This window comes from Ursus americanus, chromosome 18 (assembly GCF_024610735.1).
Source record: "Ursus americanus isolate L20-20 chromosome 18, mUrsAme1.1.p, whole genome shotgun sequence".
NCBI lineage: Eukaryota > Metazoa > Chordata > Mammalia > Carnivora > Ursidae > Ursus > Ursus americanus.
Window position 1 is genome coordinate 17,923,827 of NC_142144.1, and position 16,685 is coordinate 17,940,511.

Sequence of the window (16,685 nt, forward strand, 5' to 3'; positions counted from 1 at the left end):
TGAATGAATGAATGAATGAAGAGAAAGTTTGGCCAAATGCATTTGGGATTTTATAGGATCTGAAATGAAACGAACCCAAATTCTTTAAGATGTAGATACTGCTCTGAAACCACTCTCATTTCCCTCCAGGCCTGGGAAGGTCTGAGAAGCCCACAGTTCACCTGCTTGTCTGGGCAAGGAGGGAGCCTTCTATAAATCCAAAGGCAGGGCAGAATGGGAGGAGGCAAGGGGAAAAAAAAGATGAGGGAGGGGCACACCGGGAAGAAGAGGAGAAGAGAGGAGATGTTTCTCTTGGCAACAGAGCACGCAAGTACCTGATTATGCCTCCAGGGTTTTAATTCCGGCCAGAGACACGTTAAAGTAGGGTGGCCACAGTATCTATCACTACAGCCGGACACTTTTGAGAATGAAATGGAGCACTACTAACCATTACCCTTGGACAAAGATGTAAACCAAAGCAAGACCTACAGGCCCTCAAGTTATAAGAGATGACACACCAGTGTCCTTCGAAATGTGAAATAAAAGAGTAAATAAAACACCATTGGGTCATACCCATCATGGCAATATCCTAGTGGTTATCAGGAAACCTTTTTCTTTTTTTTAATGATGAAATGCTTTTGACAGCTCATCCGTCCTCTTGATATAAACTCTGATGGCTGTGCCATGTTGTGTATGCCTCATACACGTTGCTAGCATCTGGCCAAGGTAGCTTTGCCTCAATGGGTCTGTTTTCTATTCTATAAAATGGGACTATAAATGGCTCGCTCTTAGGATGGCTCTGAGGACGAGAAGCAATATTTGTAAAGCTCTTAGGATGGCAGCAGGAGGCATGTTAACATTTGAGAGCTCCCAAGGCATGTGACATTGTCACCCAAATGAGTCTGTCCTTGCCATTCATTCATTCATTTATTCATTCATCCATCCATCCACCCATCCATCTAATGAGTATTTTTTGAACACATACTGTTCCAGGGACTATGAAACTGGTGACAAAATGGGGAGTGGCACTGTCACAGTCTCCCCATTGGAACTCACGGTGTGGACTTTGAAACAGAAATCAGTTAGGTACTCACTTAATAGGGTTATGAAGGAAAATTTGATCTATGAGAATTTGTGTCAGAGGAACCTGCTTTCGGCTGAGAGCACTCAATCAGGAGGAAGGGAAGATTAGGCAGAAATGTGAAAGGTCAGAACTTATCTAGATGAAGGGGGTACAAGGCAAGAGGGATTTCCTTGTCTACAGAACCACCTGGACAAAAACATGGTGTCCCTGTTTCCCACCTTTCAGGAGCTGGGTGTTCTCCCTGATATCCAGTCCTCTCCCTCTCTGAACCAGCAACCTGCGTATCAGCCAATTCTACCTTAGTGAAAAGATGGTTAAGTCCAAAAAACCGTGGAATTCTAGAAATTAGGAACCTTGTATTTCAGAAAGGGCATCTACTAAGTGGCCTCTAACGTTCTGTATCATCTTGATAGACCTAAAATGCAATAGGCAGAAATGGGCAGAAAATGACATGTAGCCATGACATTTGGGGCTGTCTAGCAGCAAAATCTGGGATGAAGGGAGAGACCACAGGTGCCAAGAACAGTTTGAAAGCAGCTGTGAGACTGTGGGTATGAAGGGACAAAAATGTTTAGTTTTATGACACGGGAAAGGAGAAGGGAACCCCAGTTAGAAATACCTAAGATGAAGACTCAATAGGTCTTTGGGATTAGTCCGTTACGGAGATGAGTCCAAATCTTTTGGACATGGGATCCCGAGAGTACAGTGGGGAACAGTGGGAAGAGAGTTTAAAAGAGCAGGTTGGGGGGGGGGGGGTTCGCTGGCTCAGTCAGTAGAGCATGGGACTTTTTTTTTTTTTTAAAGATTTTATTTATTTATTTGACAGAGAGAGAGACAGCTAGCGAGAGAGGGAACACAAGCAGGGGGAGTGGGAGAGGAAGAAGCAGGCTCATAGCGGAGGAGCCTGATGTGGGGCTCCATCCCATAACGCCGGGATCACGCCCTGAGCCGAAGGCAGACGCTTAACCGCTGTGCCACCCAGGCGCCCCAGAGCATGGGACTCTTGATCTCAGGGTTGTGAGTTCAAGCCCCACACTGGGTGCAGAGATTATTTAAAATCTTAAAAAAAAATAAAAGAGGGGGTTTGGGAAGACAAAGATGGGGTCTAGAGGAGCGCTGTGTGCTGATGGGATAATGGCGTGGCAATGCCCGGGTAAGTGGGCACTTGAAGCGCACTCTGCTAGGGACATTTCTAAATCGGGATTCCTCAAGGGACCAAGGCATTCTTGATGAGCTTCTCCGTAAGAGTCAGTCCTCGAGCTTGGGGAATGTGCCTGCTTTTCTCACTTCTGCTGTAAAGCATCAAAGTAGTCTGGTGCTCGGATTCTAGCAAATCTAAACTAAACCCAATCCATGCCATAGGTTACCTAGCACCCTTAAGCAGTAACTCTTCATCCTCATTGTAAAAAGGAGATATTACTTATCTCATAGGTTTTCTTATTGTGTGTGTCCTTTGAGCCTTTAATGAGATAACACAATGTAACAGGCCTAAAAAGATAAAATAAAATAAATCCCTGGCACGTAGGAGTTACCTAACCATATTAACAATTACAATTTAACATTTTATACATGATAGGGTTTTTTTTTTTTTTACATGTTTCAAAATATTCATCCCATATACTACGTCACTTAATCCTCACTAACAAAATGGTATTAGGCCATTTCACAGGTGGGAAATAGGACACTTAGGCAATCAGTGACTTCTACAGCTTCTAAATGACATGACTGAGACCAGCAACTTCAAATCTTTTCGTCCACCCTGCCATTCTGCCTCCTCCAGATCTGGGACATGGGAGCTGAGAATCCTCAAGAATGCCATCATATTATTCTGTGTCCTTGAGAGCTATAGACAGTAGTTTTCCATTTTAATATATATCAAATGCAATGAGTATCAAATAATTTACATTATTTACAAATAATGTAAACTCAAATTTAGTTGTCTTTCCCCTTATGGTTTGCATTTTTGTGACTTCAATAGCTTTATTGAGATATAATTTACATAACATAAAATTTACCCATTTTTAAGTGTACAAATCAATGATTTTAGTAAATTTATCTAAGTACACAAGCATTATTGTGTAATACAGATTTCGAACATTTCAATCACTCCAAAAAGATCCCTGTCTATCTCGGTAGGCTTACCTTTTGTGGACATGTAAATGGAACGATCATTATGTGGTCTTTTGTGCCTGATTTTTTTTTCTTTTTTCTTTTTTAACAAAGCATGTTTTAAGGGTTATCCACTTGGTAGCATGTACCAGTTGTCCATTCCTTTTTTTTTTTTTTTTAAGATTTTATTTATTTATTTGAGAGTGAGAGAGAGAACATGAGCAGGGGGAGGGGCAGAAGGAGAGGGAGAAGCAGACTCCCCACTGAGCAGGGAGCCGGACATGAGACTCGATCCCACGACCCTGAGATCACGACCTAGGCTGAAGACAGATGCTTAACCGACTGAGCCACCTGGGCGCCCCATGTTCATTCCTTTTTATTGCTGAATAATATTCCATTATATGGATATGTTGCACTTTGTTTATCCACTCACCAGTTCAGATACATTTTCATTGTTTCGCTGTTTGGGCTGTTATGCACGAGGAACAAGTGTTGGCAAGGACGTAGAGAAAAAGGAACCCTCCTGCACTATGGGGGAAATGCAAATTGGTGCAGTCACTGTGGAAGACAGTAGAGAGGATCCTTGAAATATTAAAAATAGAACTACCATCTGATCCATTTAAAATCTTAAAAAAAAATAAAAGAGGGGGTTTGGGAAGACAAAGATGGGGTCTAGAGGAGTGCTATGTGCTGATGGGATAATGGCGTGGCCATGCCCAGGTAAGTGGGCACTTGAAGCGCACTCTGCTAAGGACATTTCCAGCCTAAATCGGGATTCCTCAAGGGACCAAGACACTTATTCCACTACTGGGTATTAACCCAAAGAATACAAAAACACTAATTTGAAAGGCTATATGCACCCGTATGTTTATTACAGCATTATTAACAATGGCTAAATTATGGATGCATCCCAGGTATCCATTAATAGATGAATGGACATATACAATGGAATATTACTCAGCCATAAGAAAGCATGAAATCTTGCCATTTGCAACAACATGGATGGAGCTAGAGAGTATAATGCTAAGTGAAATAAGTCAGAGAAAGACAAATACCATACGATTTTCACTCATATGTGGAATTTAAGAAATAGAACAAATGAACAAAGGGGGAAAAAAAGGAGGAGACAAATAAAAAAACCAGACTCTTAACTGTAGACAACAAATAGATGGCTACCAGAGGGGAAACGGGCGGCAGGAGGGGGGAAATAAGTAAAGGGGACTGAGAGTGCACTTATCTTGATAAGCACTAAGTCATATATGGAATTGCTAAATCACTACACTGTATACCTAAAACTAACATAACACTATGGTAACTATACTGGAATTAAAATAAAATATAATTACCAAAAAATAATGCTGTTATAAACATTCACATTCAAGCCTGCGTGACAAATGATTTTATTTCTTTTGGGTATGTCCCTCAGAGTAGAATTGCTGGATCCTGTGGTAAGTTTAAGTTTAAGTTTTTAAGAAATTGCCTTACTTTTTTTTTTTTCCAAAGCGACTACACCACTTTACCTTTCCAGAAATACAGGAAGATTCCCATTTCTCCACACCCTTGCCAACACTTACTACTGTCTGTCTGTGATTATAGATGTCATAGTGGCGAGGTAGTGGGATCTCCTTGAGGTTTTCACTTGCATTTCCCCAGTCACTAACACTGTTGAGCATCTTTTCATGTGCTTACTGGCCACTTATTTCTCTTATTGCATAAAATGTCTATTCAAATATTTTGCCCACTTAAACTGGATTGCCCTATTGAGTTATATAAGTTGTTTATATATTTTAAATAAAAGTCCTTTATCAGGTAGAGGGTTGCTAACATCTTCTCCAAGTGCATAACTCGCATTTTCATAATCTTTTTCTTTTGCAGGAAAAGTATTTTAATTTTGATAATGTCTAATTTGTTACTTTTTTTTTCCCTTTATGGACCATGCTTTTGTGTCTTTTTTTAGTGGTGGTGGTGTTGCTTGTTTTTTTTAAAGATTTTATTTTTAAGTAATCTCGACACCCAATCTGGTGCTCGAACCCACAACTCCAAGATCAAGAGTCATATGCTCTACCAACTGAGCCACCTAGGCACCCCTAGGCTATGCTTTTGATGTCATATCTAAGGACTCCACTCAATCCAAGATCATGAAGACTTCCCCTAAGATTTTCCTCTAGACGTTTTATAGTTCTAGCTCTGAACACTTAGGACTATGATCTGTTTCGACTTATTTTTCTGTGTGATGGGATTTATAGGTAGAAATTCATCCTTTTTAGTGTGCTAGTCCTTTCAAGATTAATCTCACAGTTGCTTCTGTGGTTTCATTTTTCTTATGCTCTGCTCTTACTTTCTTCCTTCTATATTTGTTTTTCTTCTTCTAATTTTTTAAGTCAATGTACATCACATTTTTTTCAGTTTTATGAAGACATTATTGACAAACAAAAACTGTATGTAAAGTGTACAACTTGAAGCCCTGGTATACAGATACATTGTCAAATAATCACCACAATCAAACTAATGAACAGATCCATCACTACACCTGGGTGCCATGTTCTTCCTCCACCACGTGAGAATGCTTAAGAACCACTGTCTTAGCAAACTTCAAGTATACGATACAGTACCCGCAATCATACATCAGATCCCCCAAAACTCAGACCCCCCCCCAAAACTCATCCATCTTGTAACTGAAAGTTTGTAGCTTTTGACTAAAATCTCCCCATTTCCCCCACTTCCCAGCCCCTGGTAACCACTACCCTATTCTGTGCTCCCATGAGTTTTACCGTTTTAGATTACATAGAGGGGTGGGATCACGCAGGATTTGTCTGTCTGTATCTGGCTCATTTCACTTTGCATAATGTTCTCCAATTTCTTCCACGTTGTTGTAAGTGACAGGAGTTCCTTCTCTCATTTATTTTTAATCTTCTTAATGAAAGCTATAAATTTCCCCCTAATCACTGCTTTGGCCATATCACACGAGATTTAATAATTCATGTTGTCACTGCGGTTCAGATCTAAATATCTTAGTCTCCACGATGCATTCTTAACTGATCATTTCATTCATATTAGTCTCCCAAATCCATGAGGAGAACTTTGGTTATCTTTTTGTTACCTCTTTAGGACTTGCTATCTTTCTTTAAACTGACGTCTCCTATCTCTCTCCATTCTGAAAAATCAGAGCTATTATCTCTTTGATTTTCACTTCTTTGTCATTAATTCTCTGTTTTGTCTTTCTGGGACTTTTATTAATTCATTCTTTCTCTTTTTCCTTCCTTCAACAAAGAGTATCTTCTATGTACTACATATTGCTGTCAGCAGTTAATAATAAATTCCCAACATAAAATACTGAAACTTTTAATTTTCTGCTCCATGACTCTTAACCCTCTTTTTAAAAAAATTTACATCTAATTATATCTGTTTTGTAATCTAGGCAATGTCACTTTATCTTCCAATTCTTTACTTCTCTCTTCAGCTATAACAAATCTATTTAGCCTGATTTTTTTTTAATTATATGCATGTTCCCCTTTATAATATGTGCTTTTTTCCTAATCCTAATTATTCTCTTTTTTTCTTTTTGGTCATTTCTTGTTCTTCCATTTTAATTTGTTTACTTCTATGTTGCTTTAATCATTTAAAATGTCTTTATTTGATATCCTCTTTCTTATATTCTGTAATTTCAGTTTCTTGGGGGCATTAATTTTCTGCTTTGTTGTTTCTATTCATCTCCCATGTGGTAGATCATTTCCTCAAGTAATTTATATTTTTGGATTATGTATTTATTTTCAGTGGTGGTCCTCCCCCCCCCATCCCTTCTGTCAATGAGAGGACAGATCCCTTGGATTTTGGAAGTGTCTCCACAGTGTGGTTTCTTTCATTTGTTTCTGCCAAGACAGTGGGGTTCACAATGGTCTTAGAGCGTTTTTCGCATTATTTTCCTCACTTGTGACCCTGTTCCATGTGAATAACCAATTCTGACCCAACATGCATATATGGCACATGCTAGATTTTTAATTTCTCACTGTAGATGGGTTTTTGTTCATTTTTCTCCATGAGCATGGACAGAAGACACGCTTTCTTGCTACTTTATTGGGCTTACAGAAGACTTTTTTTTTCCCCTTACTGCCTGGATCCTGCAGTCTTGCAGGGCCCTGGCTTTATCTGTAGCACCTAAAGTTCCTAGTTTTCTGCAACCACAAGTGGATACTTCCTGACCCTACAGAGAGATCAATTTCTATCTTGTCTGTTCCCGTTTTAACCACTACTGCATTAACTCGAAGGCATATGCATTTGGCTTACGCAGATCTCTTAATTCTTATCCTTCAGAATTTGTTTCAATCTTAGCTATGTGTTACTATAGCGTTGTTATAATTAAGGAAGCATTCAGACTAAGTGGGGGGCTCTGAGGGCTCAGCCCGTGACATCCCTAGAGGTGTGAAGTCGGGCCAGGGGGAAAAAAAAGACTAACTTTTGGTCTTTAGCATGGTCTTTGGGTCTCCTGGCTCCTGGCTTCATCCTTGTACTTGTACTGCAGAGTGAATGGATGGTCCCATGCCTTGTTTATTTCATACTTCCTTCCCGCTGTCTCCCTTCACTGCTGCTTTCCAGCTCTTCTGCCTTTTTCACCACGTTCCTTCCAAAGATTTTTTTCAAATAAATAGTTCTTAAGCCAACCCTTTATAAAGTTGCAGTGCATAATATTACATCTTGAAAGCAGTGGTCACACTGCTGCAGGGGGCTCTGTAATAACATAATAGTCAGTAATAGACACAGTACAGTAACAAATCCCCTAGCTCAGTTCTGGGATGGCACTTGAATAAACCGGGAGAAGAAACCTCCAGAAGGCATAGACTATTTGGTGTATAATTTTATACCAAGAAAACGGCACTGCCTGATGTAGTAGCCACTGTTTGTACATCTGAAATGTAGTTACTGATGGGCTTCAGGGCAGGTCATCCCCAAATATACCACTTTGGCACACTGATTATTTTGTATTAAAATTACTTCAACACTTGGTGCAAGGACCCTCTGACCCTCCTTTGTCCCCTGAAAGCAGGAAATAAATTCCCCATGTGAAGGATTCCCTCCCTGTACCTGGGGGGTAGAAGGCATCCCTATTGCCAGAAACAGACAATTCAGGGCCCACAAGTCTGGATAAACAAACTTTGTTATTTTTTCGTTAATTTGATAGCCCAAGCCCAAACACCACTGTTGAATCTTCACAAATAACTGTTCGTCTAAAAGGTCTAAAAGCTGCCTGCTTTGGTCACTTCTTTGAGTCTCATATTTCTACGAGCTCCCACACATTTGAGATATTTGTTCTTCTCCTATTAATCTGTCTTATGCCAATTTAATTATTAGTCCAGCCAAAGAATCTAAGACTACTAGACTAAGGAACTAGATTTAAAATTTTTAAATTTTAATTTAAAGTTAAAATGGATACTCAATTATTGAAAATCTTTCAAGTACACTTGGAAGAATTTTAGTATGTGAATCTCCTTTCCCAATCTTTGAATTTGATAAATAGAGATCAGCTATTTCTTATGGCAATTTAATGTTCAAATCAAGGTGTGCTGTATGGGTGAGCTAATCTACTGCCTCAGTTTGCCCAGGACTAAGGGGTTTTCTAGTATGAGTGACTTCCAGGACTAATAATACCTGGAAAGCCCCAGGGACACCAGATGGGTTGGTTGATTTAAGGACAAACACACACTAGATTTCAAAGATTTTTTCAAAGAATCCAAAATATTTATATTTTTATGTGAAAAACATGTTGAAATAATAGTATTTTAGATATATTGGGTAAATAATATGTATTATTAAAATTATTTCACCTGTTTCCTTTTGCTTTCTTTTAATGTGGCTACTAGAAAAGTTAAAATGATATATGTAGTACACATTATATTTCTATTGGCCAGGGTTGATATAGAACAAAGGTCATTTAGAGTGATTTTTATCTATTTATCTACCTATTTATAGTTTATCTTACCCATCTAAATGCATATATATAAAATAAACAGTTAATATATTCCTAATACATAATGTATGCCAAAAATTAGGCTACATCCTGAGCATACATTATTCCATCTCATCTTGACCTAAACCTTGTAAGTAAAGATATTATTATTATTGGCTCCCTTTTATAGATAAGAGCTTGAGGCCCAGAGAAGTTAAGCAGTATACTGAAGATTGTACCATTTTGGGTAGAGTCAGGATATTAATCTGGTTTCACCTGCTTCCAGGACAGATACTTTCTGTCCTCTGATATACTGAAGGTGTAGGAGACACTCTAAAGATCCTGGGTCCAGTGAGTCTGAATCCTGTTGAACAGAGTTTAACCCCACCGCTGTCTTTGTAAATTGCATCCCCCGTGAAGATGTTGCCAATGGTTCGAGGTTCACACTGTATTAATTTCTTACTGATGCTGTTACAAACTACCAAAAACTTGGTGGCTTTAAACAACACATATTTATTCTTTTGCAGTTCCTGGGGTCAGAAGCCTGGAACAGTTTCACTGGGCCAAAGCCAGGGTGTCGGAATGGTTGTACTCCCTCGGGAAGTTCTTGGGGGATAATCCATTTCTTTGGTCATTCCAACAGCTAGAACTGTGTTCCTTCCTCCAGCGTCAAGTAGTTTAGCATCTTCAAACGTCTCTCTTTGCCATCACATCACCTTCTTCTCTTGTGTCTCTGTGGTCAAATCTCCTCCTGCCTCTCTCTTAGAAGGTTCACTGTGATTACATTTAGAACTTGCCCTGGATAATACAGATAAGCTCTTCATCTGAATATCACCACATCTATAAAATCCCTGTTACTATATCACATTCATAGATTCTTGGGATTAGGACATGGAGATTTGGGGGTAGCCATTATTCAATGCACCACACACGCCTAAAGACACTTCCTATTTGCATGTGCCCATAATCTCCACCACAGTCATAAAAGTGAGCATGGATGAGTCTTTTAGAAAAGGCTGGCTTCTGTCTATGAAAAACCTATAGTGAATATCATTCTCAACTGGGAAAAGCTGAGAGCTTTTCCCCTAAGGTAAGGAACATGGCAGGGATGTCCACTATCACCACTGTTGTTCAACGTAGTACTAGAAGTCCTAGACTCAGCAATCAGACAGCAAAAAGAAAAAAAAAAGGCATCTGAATCAGCAAAGAAGTCATCAAATTCTCACTTTTTGCAGATGATATGATACTTTATGTGGAAAAACCAAGACTCTACCCCAAAACTCCAGAACTCATACAGGAATTCAGTAGAGTGGCAGGATATAAAATCAATGCACAGAAATCAGCTGCATTTTTATACACCAACAACGAGACAGAAGAAAGAGAAATTAAGGAGTCAATCTCATTTACAATTGCACCAAAAACCATAAGATACCTAGGAATAAATCTAACCAAAGAGGCAAAGAATCTGTATTTAGAAAACTACAGAATACTCATGAAAGAAATTGAGGAAGACACAAAGAATGGAAAAATGTTCCATGCTCATGGACTGGAAAAATAAATACTGTGAAAATGTCTATGCTACCTAGAGCAATCTACACATTCAACGCAATCCCTGTTGAAATACCATCAACTGGGGCACCTTGGTGGCTCAGATGTTTAAGTGTCTGCCTTTGGCTCAGGTCATAATCCTAAGGTCCTGGGATCAAGCCCTATATCGGGCTCCTGGCTCAGCTGGGAGCCTGCTTCTCCCTCTCCCTCTCCCTCTCCCACTGCTCATGCTGCCTCTCTCTATCTCTCAGTCTCAAATGAATAAATAAAAATTCTTTAAAAAATACCATCAACTTTTTTCACAGAAATGGAACAAATAATCCTAAAATTTGTATGGAACCAGAAAAGACCCCGAATAGCCAGAGGAATGCTGAAAAAGAAAACCAAAGCTGGTGGCATCACAATTCCAGACTTCAAGCTCTATTACAAAGCTGTAATCATCAAGACAGTATGGTACTGGCACAAAAACAGACACACAGATCAATAGAACAGAATAGAGAACTCAGAAATGGACTCTCAACTCTATGGTCAACTAATCTTCGACAAAGCAGGAGAGAATATCCAATGGAAAAAAGACAGTCTCTTCAACAAATGGTGTTGGGAAAATTGGACAGGCACATGCAGAATGAAACTGAACCATTTCCTTACACCATACACAATAATAGACTCAAAATGGATGAAAGACCTAAATGTGAAACAGGAATCCATCAAGATCCTTGAGGAGAACACAGGCAGCAACCTCTTCGACCTCAGCCACAGCAAATTCTTCCTAGACCAAAGGCAAGGGAAGCAAGGGCAAAAATGAACTACTGGGATATTGTCAAGATGAAAAGCTTTTGCACAGCAAAGGAAACAGACAACAAAACCAAGAGACAACTGACAGAATGGGAGAAAATATTTGCAAATGACATATCAGATAAAGGGCTAATATCCAAAATCTATAAAGAACTTATCAAACTCAACACCCAAAAAACAAATAATCCCATCAAGAAATGAGCAGAGGACATGAACAGACATTTCTCCAAAGAAGACATACAAATAGCCAACAGACACATGAAAAAACACTCAACATCACTCAGCATCAGGGAAATACAAATCAAAACCACAATGAGATACCACTTCACACTAGTCAGAATGGTTAAAATTAACAAGACAGGAAACAACAAATGATGGCAAAGACGCAGAGAAAGGGGAACCCTCTTACACTGTTGGTAGGAATGCAAGCTAGTACAGCCACTCTGGAAAACAGTATGGAGGCTCCTCAAGAAGTTAAAAATAGAGCTACTCTACATCCCAGAAATTACACTACTAGGTATTTACTCCAAAGATACAGTGTAGTGATCCAAAGGGGCACATGCACCCCCAATGTTTATAGCAGCAGTGTCCACAATAGCCAAACTATGGAAAGAGCCCAGATGTCCATCGACAGATGAATGAAGAAGATGTGGTATAGATATACAATGGAATACTTTGCAGCCATCAAAAAATGAAATCCTGCCATTTGCAACAATGTGGCTGGAACTAGAGGGTACTAGGCGAAGTGAAGTACGTCAGAGAAAGACAATTATCATATGATCTCACTGATATGTGGAATTTGAGAGACAAGCGAGAGGATCATAGGGGAAGACAGGAAAAAATGAAACCAGAGATGGAGACAAAGCATAAGAGATGGTTGCTGGAGTGGAGGGGGATAGGGTAGCTGTGTGATGGCCCTTGGGTTGGGTATGTGTTCTGGGGAGTGCTGTGTGTTGTGTGAGGCTGATGAATCACAGACATGTCAAATGTCTGAAACAAATAATATACGTTAAGAATTAAAAATTAAAAATAAAACAAAATTTAAAAAATAAAAAGAAATGGAAATTTCTCATTAAAAAAAGAAAAGGCTGGCTTCTAAGCAGCTGTTGAGAAGTACACTGATGAACATGTGTAAAAATATTGCTGAGCACCGATGAAAAGTTTCACAGGAGAAGTAGAGACGTAGACAGCATTAATTCTATATCTTTGTATTTTGTTTTTGTCCAGTCTCCTAAGATACATATTCAAAGATGTTTGGTTTTTGGCTTTTTCATCATAAAATATTTGTAAAGTATGCTACTTTAAACAGTGCATATGGCATAAACTACTAAAAATAGATGAGACTAACATGATTTCATGTGACTGTTTCACCAGCATGTGGTGAATATCGTCACCGTGCTGTTGTTCCGTGGCAGCCTTAACACCTATGAACATGTATCATTTGAAAGTTCTTTAATAGAGGGGCTTCTATACTTGTAACAGTGAACTTACAAGGCACTGACAACATGCAGCCTAGCTGTAATACGTGAGATCTTGTCGGGCAAATAAAACATTATTTATGCTTATAGTCTACTGAGGAAATGCATAATTTATCCTAAGACATCTTGCTTCCATGTAGACTTGTACATGTTTCAGAGTGCAATTATGCTATACCCAAACGATTCTCATGAATACCTTTGAGGTAGGTAGACTAGGTATTTTCCCAGTTATGGAGCGGGAAAAAAAAGGTTATGGAGAGAAGTTCAGGTTCACCCAAGGTTTCTGAGCTACTTACATTGAGAGAGAGACCAGAACACAGAGATCTTGCAGCCCCTGGTCCTATCTACTCTCCTTTAAACTCTCCTCTTACATAAGCCATACTGATTGTATTGATTACATATTTTCTCCAGCATACTTTGAACAATGAGTTTGCTTGTCTTAAAGGAATGGAGACATGCTCTTATTGGACAGATGGAGAAATAAAAGACACAAAGTGAGTTCAACACAGCTATTCACTTGGGCTTTTAGTCCTATCTTGCCATATTCAAGATATTCAACTCACTTAAGTCTCAGCTCAAATACTCTTTCCTTAGGATATTTTACTTTAATATTTTCCCATTATAGTAAGTACACTATGTGGTTTGTATGGATGTACACATATAAAATACACACACACACACACACATACAAAGTATGTGCATTTAAATAATATATATATACACACATAGTATATGTATATGTATGTGTATATATACACGTACTTTATTTGTTGTCTGTGCCCCAAGAATGGGAGCTTCCTGAAGGCAGTGATTTTCGTATCTTTAGTTCAATGACTTATGCCAAGTACCTAGTATTGTACTTGATACTTAATAGGTACTCAATAAAAATTTGTTGGTAAAATGAATTAACAAATTCAAATTCTTATTTAAATAAATGAGTGTGCCTTTGATAGGAACACTAGTTATGCAAATAGGCTCTTAAATTTTAGAGCATTTTACCCTTAACTGGCAACATTCATATAATTTATTCCCCTTGTACAAATGAGGGAATTTAGGCTCATAGAAATGCCTCCTCCGTGGTCACTCAATAGTCTGGATATTATAGAGGACATAAATATGTATGATATTCATATGATACCTAGGATATATATTTAGATATGACATATATAATAGTGTATTTGTATATAAATATAAATATAAATGGTCTCCCCTTCTCCAACCCTACTTGATCGATGAACAAAAAATTCACAGTTGCAGAGTCTTTCACCACTTCTGCATACAGAGCAGGAGTCATGCTTTCATTGAAATCTAAGAGACAAATTTAATAGCAGTGAAGGAGCTGATTTGGACAGGGAGCACAGGATGCATATTTCTATTAACAGTTACCACGGAATAATATGCACCCACAAACTTTCCCTGGACCTCCCTCACTTCCATCACCCAACACTTTTGTTCTATCCTTAACAGTCAGGCTCTTTTTGAGATAATTATTTGAAACAGAACAGAGATAATTCAGAGGGCCCTCACCTCCATCTGCTCGTACAGCTGAAATGAGGCCCAATCTTAGACACAAATTCTGATTTCTCAGGAAGAACAGAATAAAATGCTCCATTTGCCAACAGTGTCCCCATCGATTCATCTGCACTCATGCTGAGGTTCTGGGTCCAGAGAAAAGCACATGGCCGTATTTGCATAATTGTTTGCAAACTCATTCTACTCCTCAGTGGGTACATACTTCCATCACTGGCTTCACTGAGCTTAGATTAATGCTCTCTGGAGTCACTGCAGAATTGGACAGTGGTGTTCTTGAAGGGGCAACAGGAAGACCAGCAGCTCCTTCACTGCACTGCATTCCAAGGAAAAGGCCATTATCATGGCATCTTGTGGTTGATGGAGAGAGCAGACATTTATTGAATGACCAAGGATTTAATACTCACTTAAACCCTCCAATAACTGAACAAAATGCAAATCAGGTAAGTCTCTTATTGCACTGCCAAGAAAATTGTGGCTCAAAGAGGCAAAACAATTTGTCAGTTTCTAAAAGCTATTATGTGTTGAACCAAAACCTGAGTTCAGGTCAAACTCAAGCATTTATACTACGTCTCAATGCCAATCTCTTTTTTTCTAAATCTGTGCTTGCTTTTAAGGAAGGGAAAAGGGTCTGGAAGAATTATCACATGCGGTCTCTAAGAGCAAATTTGCACAGTAAATAATCAATAAACACAGCACCAAAAAAGTCCTTTTAAATGTTCAAATTTGGGGGATGCACACATTTATTAGGGACTCAGTGCTTCTATGCATTTCCTTTAAGGCATAGCAGAAAATTGTCATCTCTCAATGTTGGGAGAACTTGGGTTATTTGGGACTAGAATACAAATAAAGCCAAGCAAATTAAAAAAAAAAAGTGTTTTTATTCTACCAAAGATATACCATGCGAGGGAGAAATTAATCAGCTGGAACTCAGCTGTTCATGCTCATGTTAATATTCTAGAAACCTGCTAAGAATATGGTTCCTTTTCAGAGAATTCTTTGTTCAGATCATACTAAAGCCTACAGAGGAGGAGGGAGAAACTTGTAAAGTTCTCATTCTCAAATCAAACCTGAAAAATGGCTTGACCCAGTGAGTAGAAGTCAGTGAACGTGATGTCAGAATCAAAGATGAGAAGAGAAAGATATGAGGCTGCATTCCTTTTATTAGTAACATCAGTTCTTCTGATGGATCGTGGAGTTACTGAATTAGCCATGGGTAGGAGCAATGAAAACCCAGACCACAGAAAGACCACTACTGAATAACCACCCCTGCATCACCAATGCCACTGACATCACCTACAAACCACATTCACACCCTCACCCCAACATTCACACCAGTAAGCATGAAACACAACAAAAAAAGGCAGGCCGATAGAAGTTAGTGAAACTCCCTATAAATAAAATAAAATATAATAAGGTGATATGGTAGTAACTGGGGGTGAGGTAAAGGTTACTTTAGGCTGGTCTTGGGAAAAACCTCTCTCGATAGGTGATACTCCGACTTGAGTGATTACAAGGAGCTAGCCAGGAAATCTTCTGGGAGAAGAATTCTTATTATAAAGAGGATGGCACATGCAAGATCTCTGAGTTGGGTGTAAGTGTAATGTATGTGAGAAACAGAAATAAGGCATTGCAACAAAGGGTAGAATGAGAGGAGGTCATGGAGAGGAGTTAGATTTATTCCAATTCCACTGCGCTCTTACTGGTGGGGTTTCAACAGCGATATAGGACGTGATTTACACTTCTAAAAAACTGCTGAATGGAAAATGCCAGACAATGCCCACGGCCAGTGAGAAAAACAATAAACCCTTATTTAGGAGATCTGGGTTACCACGGTGGGGGAGGGTGATCGAGACAGCAGGCTGACTGAGGGGTGAAGGTTTTACAGCGCCTCACTCCAGGTAGAACACGTCAAATGAGCCTTAGGATTGATGCTATTACGTTTCCTTACATGCCACGAAACATTTGTGCCTTGAGCCCAGCAATCAGTCCATATGGAATTGTAACGTGCACACACTAGTGTGGCTTGCGGTTTCCAAGACTATGCACGTGATAAACAGGAGAGTGATATATTGAGAGAGAAAGATATAAAATATCAACCACTTTCTTTTGTCTTGGAAGAGCTTTGGAAGGAATTCTATCTGTGGGGGGCCACAGAGAGCCACAGAAAGATCAAGAGCAACCACGATGGAAACACTGGGATGAAGGAATAGAAAGGGGG